Source organism: Grammomys surdaster, unplaced genomic scaffold, assembly GCF_004785775.1.
Source record: "Grammomys surdaster isolate TR1022 unplaced genomic scaffold, NIH_TR_1.0 99, whole genome shotgun sequence".
Classification (NCBI taxonomy): domain Eukaryota; kingdom Metazoa; phylum Chordata; class Mammalia; order Rodentia; family Muridae; genus Grammomys; species Grammomys surdaster.
This window is the reverse complement of record NW_021604578.1, coordinates 11,563,572-11,574,960: the sequence shown is the minus strand read 5'-3', so window position 1 is coordinate 11,574,960 and position 11,389 is coordinate 11,563,572.

Sequence of the window (11,389 nt, the reverse complement as noted above, 5' to 3'; positions counted from 1 at the left end):
TCCCTCTCTGTCTCTCAGTTGTGTTCTGTAGCTTCCATCTTTCCACTCACCTCGTTCAGTGATTCACCTCAGCCACTGGTATTGTGTGCTAATCTTTCATATAATTTTCAAGAGTCCTGCTCGTTTCATGCTAACTTACACTTTTGTGGGAGAAATGCTCTCACAACTATTTTCTGGGAATCTAAAGCTCTTTAGCTTCTTCTTTTCTTCTAGTAACTATTTCCTCATAAATGAGTCATGGTAGGCATTTAGAGATTTTTCTCAAATGTTTGTCTCTTAGCTGTCAAGTCATTTTTTAAATTACACTCTCTGTGTGTGTGTGCATTTATGTGTGTGTGTTTGTGTGTGTGCTCATGCACACATGCCATAGAGCATGCATAGAAGTCAGAGGACAACTTGTGAGAGCCAGTTCTGTCCTTTCGCCATGTGGGTCCCAGTGAGGCTTGGCAACCGACATCTTTACCCACTGAGCCACCTCAGTGGGCCATCTGCTCACTTTTGAGTTTGCAATTCTACTCTCAGCCAAGACAAGCAGGCTACCGTCCATGGGTCAAAATCAGCACATCCACCACTTGCTCTTGGAGATGGATTTCTCGGGGCACACCAGGCCTCTCTTCCATTATGCCTTGTCTCTAGAGACTTATCTACAGCTGCTTTTGTGTCTGTAGTGATGGAACTGAACAGTCCAACAAAGAACTGTACAAAGCCAAACATACTTACTCTGACTCTTCACAGAAAACTATAGACGCTCTAAACAGAGCACATTTCTTTTCATGGTCCAATAGAAAAAGTTTCCATGGATACCTTGCTTTATAGTTTACTTATTTACATGCTAGTGAAGAAAAGCTCTGAATACAGATAGTGTATTGGGCAAAATTCTCTCATAAGCAGAATCTAAATATCCCCCACAGCCTTACGTTTGAATTCTTGTTCCCCAGCTACTGAGCTACTGTGGGTGAGCGTGAAACTCCTAGAAGCCAGAGCTTAGCTAGAGGAAGTAAGTCACTGGGACAGTTCATAGAGGGTATATTATCCTTACCCTCTTCTTGTATTGCTCTCTGCTTCCTGGCCCACAGTAATACAAGCATTTTCTGTCACACACTACTGATGACACTTTGAACTATTCCACTATGCCTTTCTCACCATGACAGACCAACAAACTGAAACTCTTTGAAACCATAGGCCCAAATAAATCTCTTCCCCCTTAAATTATTTCTGTCAAGTATTATGGCCACAGAGGTGCATAAGTTACTAAGACAGATATCAAGGTGAATCTTTTAACTTCCAAATGAGGTGACTCATTTTCTACCTGCTGGAAGTCATCTGAAACAGGCATGGGTTAAACTCTTTAGCCTCAAGAAAACACTGGAGATCCCTTTGTATTTCTTTAGAGAGCCACGTGTTTGTAAATCATTCTGGGGAGGAAATGAGAATCTTCTTTCCTTCAGTCTGCTAGTACCAAGAGACTCGGGATTTCTCTGGCTCCCCGCTCCAACACTTCAGCCTTAGCAATCAATAAGGTGGGACTTCCTCTACAGAGAAAGAACTTGTGCTTTGAAAGTCATTCTTAAAACTTTGCCCTGAAAATAAAGGCCCTATCTCATCCTTGATTCATGTTTATGGCAATGAAGTGGAGACCTCTTCTCCCAGCTGCTTGGAATGGAGACATGCCCAACTGACCATTCTAAGATCCACTTAGCATGAGTATTTGGCTATAAGCAAAGAGAGCAAACCCTATGTGAATTAGACTCTTGTGGAAGGAGTGCTACAATCCAGAGCATTGCTTTCCAGGATTTTACCCAACAGATCTGGAGTAGAATTCAATACTCTTTACTTTAGACAAATTCCCAGGTGCTACTGACCCAGAAACTGTGGCTGCAGAACCTTACAGAGAAGATCAAATCTCACCTGTGGAATACTTTATTTCTTTTTAGCTTTAGCTACATCTTCCCCAATCTTGCCTCCACTCTGAGTTCCATATTCCTGGACTTCACCAACGTTGGTGTATTGATGGTGCTTACTTTGCTTTCTAACAGATTCCATTTTTTCCAAACTACTCTTTCTTATCACTTCTATGAAGAGGAGGGGGAAAGACAGATACTTCATCTTCACTGAGCTAAAATCTTCCTTTGCCATTTCTGCTTGAAGATGACTTCCTCCAGTCGACATTTACCTCTCGCATTTAAAGTGTTAAAGGTCACCCACTGCAATTTATTTTAGAGAATGGTAGTTTAACTTTGTTTTCTCCAGATAGTATCCACTTGCTCCATATCATTCATTCAATCACACTGTTCTCACTGATTTTCAATGCCACCTTTAATTAACACGTTCTCAGTTTGGGGTCGATGTCTACGATACCAAATCCATTGCATTGAGCCTACTGCATCCTTCAGCAGTATGCACTGCTTTAGTAACTGAATTACATTAACCAAGAGGGAATGGTCCCTTTCATTATTCTTTACTTTCAATATGTTCTTGATTATTTTTGCTCGGTCTCTTTAAGATCCCCTTGTTGCATTCCCTTCTCTTCCTCTATCTTGGATCTTTTAATGAAGATTTCATTAATCTGTCAGCACGTTCAGAAGCAAAAATATTACATCAATTTAGTCAAGGATTCTCATATACAGTTCTGACTTTTCTAGTCTGCAGTCAGAGTCCATATACTTTTGTACTGGCTGGTTGTATGTCAACTTGACACAAGCTAGAGCTATCTGAGAGGAGGGTGCCTCAATTGAGAAAATGCTTCTGTAAGATCAGACTGTAGACAAGCCTGTAGGACATTTTCTTAGTGATGGATAGGGGTTATGGAGAAATTGCAGTTTGTTTGATGGCTCTATGTATGATTATATAGAAACTGTGTGTGTTAGGGATTAGGGACTTTTATAAGTTCATGGGTATATGCACATTTATGTACAGGTTCATACATACATGTTCAGGTATAAGTGTGTAGACCAGAGGTCAACACTGGATGTCTTCATCAATCCTTGTCCACATTTTTTTTTGTGAGACAGGGACTCTCACCTGGAGCTCACCAGGTCATCTGGACCAACTGGGCTCTAAGCTCCAGGGATCCTCCTGTCTTACCCACATCCCAAGCACTAGGATTATAGGTATGTACTGTTGTGCTCTTATTTTTATGTAGCCACTGGAGATCTCTGCTCAGGACTACATGCTAGCTCAGCAACCACTTCACTGGCTGAGTTATCTTTCTAGCCCTCCTTAATAGCTCTCAAGTTAAAATCTATAACAATAAGTTTGCATTATGCTGAATTTTTATAATAAAATGAAAAATGTTTAAACTCTCACAGTAACAAAAATGTAATACATATCTTAGTTGCCTGTCAGTACCTGGGGACAGTGGGGAGCAGTGAGCACACAGTTAAGTGAATTCTCCTCTTTTTGTGTTAGCCTTGGGTAGTGTACCAGTACCCAGGTGTTATCATGATACTTGACAATATTCTTTAACATAATTAATGTCTATAAATGATCTTTCCAGTTCAGGATGATTGTAGGGGTGGTTCAGATGCTAAGGTCTTGTTCCCCAGTTGGTTCGTGATCTATTAGTAAAGAAGCCAATTGCTAGGCAGAAGGGATAGGTGGGACTTCTGCGTCCATGAAGGCAAGAGACAGATGCAAGGGGAGAGAGAGAGAGAGAGAGAGAGAGAGAGAGAGAGAGAGAGAGAGGAGTTCACCATGCTTCTGAGGAAGAAAAGGTGATCAGCCATGTGAGATCTTGAGTGGAGTGTCCACACGGGCTGCTCCTACTGGCGGGCAGCTGGGGATGGTTTGCTGGGACTAGATGTAACTGAGCAACTAAAGGTTATGGTAGGTAGAGAGGTGCGGAGCTAAGAATACTGATGAGGGCACACTTTTCCAGGCAGGAGATAAGCAGCACCAAGCAATTGTGTCAAAAGACAAGTTGAAATTGAGCAATGTGTCTTCAGATATAATATTCTCTGCGTGGGGACTGGTAGCATGGTCCATTCTTAGAGCTTAGGGAGGGTAGCAAAGCTACACACAACAGATGATGCTTCACATATTGCCTTTAGTTTATAAAAGAGAATCCAAATGATAAAAATCTTATCCTTGTGCTAAAATTCAGACAAGTATCCTACAAAGAACATGAAAATGCTGCTGCTGATTTGCCTTTAAGGCTTAAAACCATCTACACATTGTCCATACAGTTGTATAAAAAACTTAGCAAAGAAAGAAAGAAAGACATACTTAATGTTAAGCAGCTATAAGTATCCTCTTCCTGCCCCACCCCAAGTAAAAGGAAAAACAAAACCCCTAAACCTAAAATACCACCAAATAAAAGTAATTCTTCAGAATTAGGATGCATCAAAGGTAAGACATGCCTTTATTTTTATGCCCCTAAGATGAGAAAGGAAGGAGTCTATCAGATAAACTAGAAAATCTGTAGAGGGTAAGGTTTGTGCTGCTTTTGAACGATTTGAAAATGAGGAGGAATATGTACATTCTTAGTTTTTTGTTATTTGTTGTTTTTGTTTGTTTATTTTGTTTTATCTTGCCAGTTTGACACTAATTAGAGACTAATTAATATGAGACTCGGGGACTTCAATTGCCTCCATCAGATTGGTCCATAGGCTACTCTGTGGGCCATTTTCATGATTAATGATTAATGAAAGAGGACCTAACCCACTGTGGGCTGAGCCACCCCTGGGAAGGTCATCTTTGGTTGTCTTGCCAGACACTGAGAGTGAGCCAGTGAACATGATTTCTTAATGTTATTTCTGCTTCAGTTCCTTCATCCAAATTCTCTCAATGATGGAGTGAGATCAGGACATATATATATATATATATATATATATATATATATATATATATATCAGATCTACATAGATAGAGATGGGGATGGAGATAGAGACAGAGATAGAGATAGAGGAGACAGAGATAGAGAAAGATATATATGCCCTCTCTTCCCTAAGTGGTCTCTGGTTAATGTTTTATCACAGAAACAGAAACCAGACTAAGACAGTATCTTAGAATGCTGTGGACTGTAATTAATAGAAACCTTATTCAGAAATATGTTGGCTTAGGTGGGTGTGGTGGCTTTAACCACAGCACTAAGGAGGATGATACAAGAGGACCATTGAAAGGTTGAGTAAATATTGGGCTCATGGTGAGCTCCAGACTAGTTTGACCTTGGCTCAAAAAATGATGGGGGAAGGGTAGGAAGAAACAAGGGGGCAAGACAGAAGTTAGAGGGAGATTTATAAATGTGCACTTACATCTTACAAACCTGGTAACTGAAAGAAAGGTCTGGCTTTAGGAAGAAGCTGATCTTGTAGTTCATTATTATCATTAAGGATCACTCTCCTATTAGAGGATCAGTTTCTTAGTTGATATAATGCAGAATACAACAAGAAAAAAATGTGCTACAGAGTCCTGTTTCCACGTCAAAGACAAACAGATATATGTATATGTATATGTATATGTATATGTATATGTATATGTATATGTATATACGTATATGATAAAATTACCTAGATGTCCCTAGAAGACTCCCATTATATTCTCAACAGTCCATCTCCAAATTGGATCATAGCCCTTTCTTAGAATAGTTGCTGTTGAGATCTGTGTGGCTGGATGCAGTAGTGGGTCTCTCATCTGGTCCTCTGAAGAGGCAGTTGTACCTCCTGCCCCAGTCTTGGCTCAGATACTGAGATCATTGTGCCTCACACACAGCTAGAGAGTCCAAAAAGCTTTATAACTTCCAAAAGGTCTCTGAAGCACCAGAGCAAGCCCGTCATCGTGTCTACAATTGTTTGAAAGAGCAAGAGGAGGAAACTACCTTGTTTTCTTTGTCATTACTGAGGAGCAGAGCTGGAGTCCCTCGGAACAGGCAAGGACTTATGCAATGTAAATCTTTCAGTACCATGGAGAGAGCACTCAGCCATCTTGCAATGAAGCAAAAGAGAAGGCTTTATCTTAAAGCCAACAGCAGTCAAACATTCAAAAAAAAAAAAAAGTAGGCTGAGGGTCATGGGAGTGATTCAGAGAGCAAAGACACTAGCTTCCAATCCTGATGACCATGGCTTGATCCCTAAGACCCACATGCTGAAAGGACAAAAACAGACTCTTGTACATTGTGCTCTGACCTCCACATTCACATACAAGCGTGCGCGCGCGCACACACACACACACACGCACACGCACGCACGCACGCGCACGCACACGCACGCACGCGCACGCGCACGCGCACACACACACAGAGGTAAATAAATGTAATTAGAAATTGAAAAATAGAGGCCAGAGAGAGATGGCTCAGTGCACTGACTGCTCTTGAGGAAAACCAAGGTTCAATTGCCAGGTCATATATGGTGGATCACAATCACTATAACTCTAGTTTCAGGGGATCTGATGTTCTCTTTTGGCCTCTGGGGACACTGCATGCACATGATGAATATATACACACCTACAGGCAAAACATTCATACACATAAAAAAATCTCTAATAAAAACATTGAGACAGACAGACAGAGAGAGAGAGAGAGAGAGAGAGAGAGAGAGAGAGACTGACTTGTTATGCTTGCCAAAAGAGGCTGTTTATATTAATTAACAAAGATTAAATCCAATTTGGAAATTCTACTTACTCTTCAGGCACACTGGACATATTTCAAGCACATAATAGTTGTGTTTGGCAGGTATAAAGAACACTTCTACCATTCCAGAAAATACTACTAGACCATGCTGATATACGAAATTCAAATTTTAGTGCCTATAAATACAATGTTTTTTATCTTTTTTATTGAATATTTTATTTATTTACATTTCAAATGTTATCACCTTTCCAGGTTTCCCCTCCAGAGACCCCCTCCTGCATCCTCCCTTCCCCTGCTTTTATGAGGGTTCTCCCTCATCCACCCACCCACCTACTCCTGCCTCCCCACCCTGACTTTCCCCTACACTGAAGCATTGAGCCTACCCATCGAGCCTACCCAGGACCAAAAACTTCTCCTCCCATTGATGTCCAACAAGGTCATCCTCTGCTACATATGCAGCTGGAGCCATGGGTCCCTCCATGGTCCCTCTTTGGTTGATGGTTTAGTTCCTGGAAGCTCTAAGGGGCTTGGTTGGTTGATACTGTTGTTCTTCCTATGGGTTGAAAACCCTTCAGGTCCTTCAGTCCTTTCTCTAACTCCTCCATTGGGAACCCTGTCCGTGCTCAGTCCAGTAGTTGGCTGTGAGCATCCGCCTCTGTATTTGTCAGGTTCTGGCAAAACCTTTCAGGAGACAGCTATATCAGGCTCCTGTCAGCAAGCACTTTTTGACATCAGCAATGGTGTCTGGGTTTGGTGACTGTATATGGGATGGATCCCCAAGTAGGGGAGTCTCTGGATGGCCTTTCCTTCAGTCTCTGTCCCACACTTTGTCTCTGTATTTCCTCCCTTGAGTATTTTGTTCCCCCTTCTAAGGACTGAAGCATCCACACTTTGGTCTTCCTTCTTCTTGGGCTTCATGTGCTCTGTGAGTTGTATCTTGGGTACTCTGAGCTTTGGGGCTAATATCCACTTATCATACCATGTATGTTCTTTTGTGATTGGGTTACCTTACTCAGGATGATATTTTCTAATTCCATGCATTTGCCTAAGAATTTCATGAATTCATTGTTTTTAATGGTTGAGTAGTACTCCATTTTGATCTTAGCCATGCTCACTTACATGTGTGTTGTGGTGTGTGCTGTGGTCAGAGTGTATTTACACCACAGTGGTATGTATGAGTAGCTGGGAGGGAGACCCTGTAATCAGAGAGCCTAAACTATGTGCAGTCTGATGTCTAAGAAAAGCCTAAGTGTTCTGGATGTCAGGAATAGGGTGACCCATCCATCAGATCCACTGGTTTGGGAAGTGGTGGTAGAGTGCACCTTTTCCTGAGTCAGCTGTGTCCTTACCTGAGGCAAGACTTAAACATTTTGAAGAGATGCTGGGAAGGCAAAAACAGAATAGGATGCTGAGATGCCACCAGCAAGGCCCACACAGACCTGGCTGGAAACACACTAATGCTTAAACTCTGTGTATAAGTGAGCTTGCAAGCTACAGGGTCTCTACTCACTGAACAAACATCATGACTTAGCCATAAAACTGGTTCTATTTTATGTTAGTGACCTCACTCAAGGCCCATGCCATCTCAGTCAATTTTGTGTTCACCTAATTCCATTGCCACCCTTTGCATATTATACAAAATTTCATTTCAATTCTTTGTGTCACAACCTCCATTATCATGTTCTCTTCTTTCTACTCTCCCTCCATCTTGAGCAGCTCCCTGCAATAAGCTAACTATGCTATTTCCTCTGCCTTCGTTACATGTCCTCCTTTTTCATTTATATTTATGTATGTATATGCCTGTATGTGTGATGTGTGTATGTGTGTATTTGTGTATGTGTGTGTATGTGTTAATGTTGCATATGTGTATGTGTGTATGTCTGTGTGCCTTCATGAGTTTATGTATACTATCTGTGTACAGTGCCTGAAGATGCCAGAAGAAGTCATTGGATTCCCTGGAACTGGAGTTACAGGTGTCTGTGAGCTGCCTAATGTGTGTGCTTGCAACAGAATCCAGGAACACTACAAGAGCCTTAAGCACTCTTAACTGCCAAGCCATCTCTCCAGCTTCAGATTTCTTACTTTAAAGAGGTTCCTGCCTAATTAACTGTGGTTGGATAATTAAGAAACCCGGTTAAGATATGGATTTTTTTAATTACAAATTATTGGCCTTTTAAACTATATAAATTTAATCACTATCTACTCATTAATTGACCCCCTCCTTTAGAATAAAACATATTCTAGGGTATGCATGAGAGCAGATTTTGTACAAGTTATTACAACATACATTTTAAAATGAACTTTGCTTTTTTGAGTACGTTTGACAGTTAAGTTCAGCATATTTCTGCCCTCAAATCCACAACCACTCCAATTATCACCTCTCCACACACACCTGAATGGTACAGTTTTGAGAAATGATGAACCTTTATTAATTATCATAATCATCTGGGGTCCACACTTTGCACAGGTGTCTAGTCTTGCTGTTACACACACTCTTGGTTTGAGAAAAAACATCGGCTGCCATGTATCCACCATTATAATACTTCAAGAATAGCTTCGTTGTCCTCAAAATCTTCTGTTCTTGATTTATCTGTCCATCTATCCTCTAAGCTTGGGTAGCCGTTGATCAGCTTAGTGTCTGTGATAATTTTATTTGTCAGTTTAACAGAATGCAGAACCCCCTGGGAAATGGGAATCTGGACATATCTGCCAGAGGATTAGCTTGAAATGTTATCTTGACTTTATTAATTAAGGTGGGAAGATCCATGCATTATGGGTAACACTACTTCCCAGCTGGGACTGTGAACCATATGAGCAAAGACAGATGAGCAGAAGTGTGTGTTCAGTATTCATTGCCCTCTATTTCCTGACTGTGGACACAATGGGACTCACTCCACCATGTTCCTGCTACCATGATGCCCATGGATGATGGGCTATACCTTGGAACTGTGAGCCAAAACAAAGCCTTTCTCTCTTAAGCTGCTTTCGTCAAAGTATTTTATCACAGCAACAGGAAAAGTAACAAAGACTCTGTCTCCATGATTTGGTCTTTCTCAGAATGACAGACAGCTGGAATCTTTTAAGATTGGCTTTCTGCCTAATAATAGGCATTTAAGCTCCCTCCATGTCTTTTCATGGTTTGACAGCTCATTTCTTTTTTAGCACTGAAAAATATTCTACCCCGGATAGATGAGTACCAAAGTGTATTTATCTGTTCACCCATTGAAGGACATCTTTGTTGCTTTAGACTCTTAGCAATTATGAACAAAACTACTATAAATATTCATGTGTAGGTTTTTGAATGAACATATTTTTAATTCATCCAGGTAGCTATCTGAGGTTTTGTTACTGGATTGTGTGATGGGTATGTTCAGATTCATTTGATTTTTGATGAATTTTATTTTAATTCTCTCTCTCTCTCTCTCTCTCTCTCTCTCTCTCTCTCTCTCTCTCTCCTCCTCCTCCTCCTCCTCCTCCCTTCCTTCCTTCCTTCCTCCCTTTCTTTCTTTCTTTCTTTCTTTCTTTCTTTCTTTCTTTCTTTCTTTCTTTCTTTCTTTCTTTTTTGAGTCAAGGTCTTACTGTACAGCTCAAGCTGACTTTCAACTTACAGTGTAGCCCAGGATGGCTTTGAACTTATGATTCTCCTTGTACCTCTCAAGCGCTTGACTTACAGGCATTTGTCAGCATGCCTGCATAGAATACAGTTTGCTTAGCTTTTTACCAAGCTTCCTTTCAAAGTAGGTGTGCCAGTTTGCATTTCTACCATCTGCACTATGCTGTCGTTGTTTTAGAGATTATAGTATAACTACATCATTTCCCCCTTTCCTTCCCTCCCTCCAAACCCATACACCCACTTTGATCTCTTTCAAACTCATGTTCTCTTTTTCATTAAATTAGTGTTGTGTGCACACTCAAACATACACACACATACACCTCAGTCTAAATAATCTTTAAGCATATATCTGTCGGATACATATGATAGTCAACATCTACTTAAATACTAGCTTTTTGTATTTCTGTATATAGATTACATTCCTCAGGCACTTCATCCATCTTATTTTGAGACATAGCCCTTTATTTTTGTCTGGAGATCACATAGCAAGCTAGGCTAGCCAGCTATCGAGCTCCAGAGCTTTTGTATCCACTTCCCCAGTTCAGGGATTACAAATTCCCACCACAACACCAGGCTTCTTCACTTGGGTTCTGAGAGCTGACCTCATATTCTTTTGCTAGTAAGGCAAGCACATTATCCACTAAACAATCTCCCTAGACCTTATTCTTAAGTTTAAGTGTTCTTTGTATATTTTAGACAATCCCTTTTCAGCTGGAAAAAAATTATAATATTAATGAAGTCCAGATCAATAAATTATTTATTTCATGTTTTATGCCTTTGATTGTCATAGGTCATATTAGATTTCCTCTTCATTTTCTTCTAGGAAGTTTCTGGTTTATGCCTCACCTTTAGGGTCTTGATTCTTTTGGGGTTGTTTTGTTTCAGTTAATTTTTGTGAAAGATCTAAGGTCTGTGTCTAGATTTACTGTTTTACACGTTTTTCGAGATTGAAATAAAAGGACTTTACACTGTCTTGATTATTAAATTTAAAGGAGGTTCCAGAATTGAGTCGAATAAGCCCTTCATCTTTGTTTCCTTGAATATTCTGTCAGCTATTCTAGATCTACTGTGATCCATGCCAACTTTAGATTCAGTTTGTCAACAGCTACAAAATAACTTTTGGAAAATTTTTATTGGGATTGCTTTGAATTTGCTAATCAAATTAAGAAGAACTGATGTTTTTGCAATACTAAATATTTCTATCAATAAAC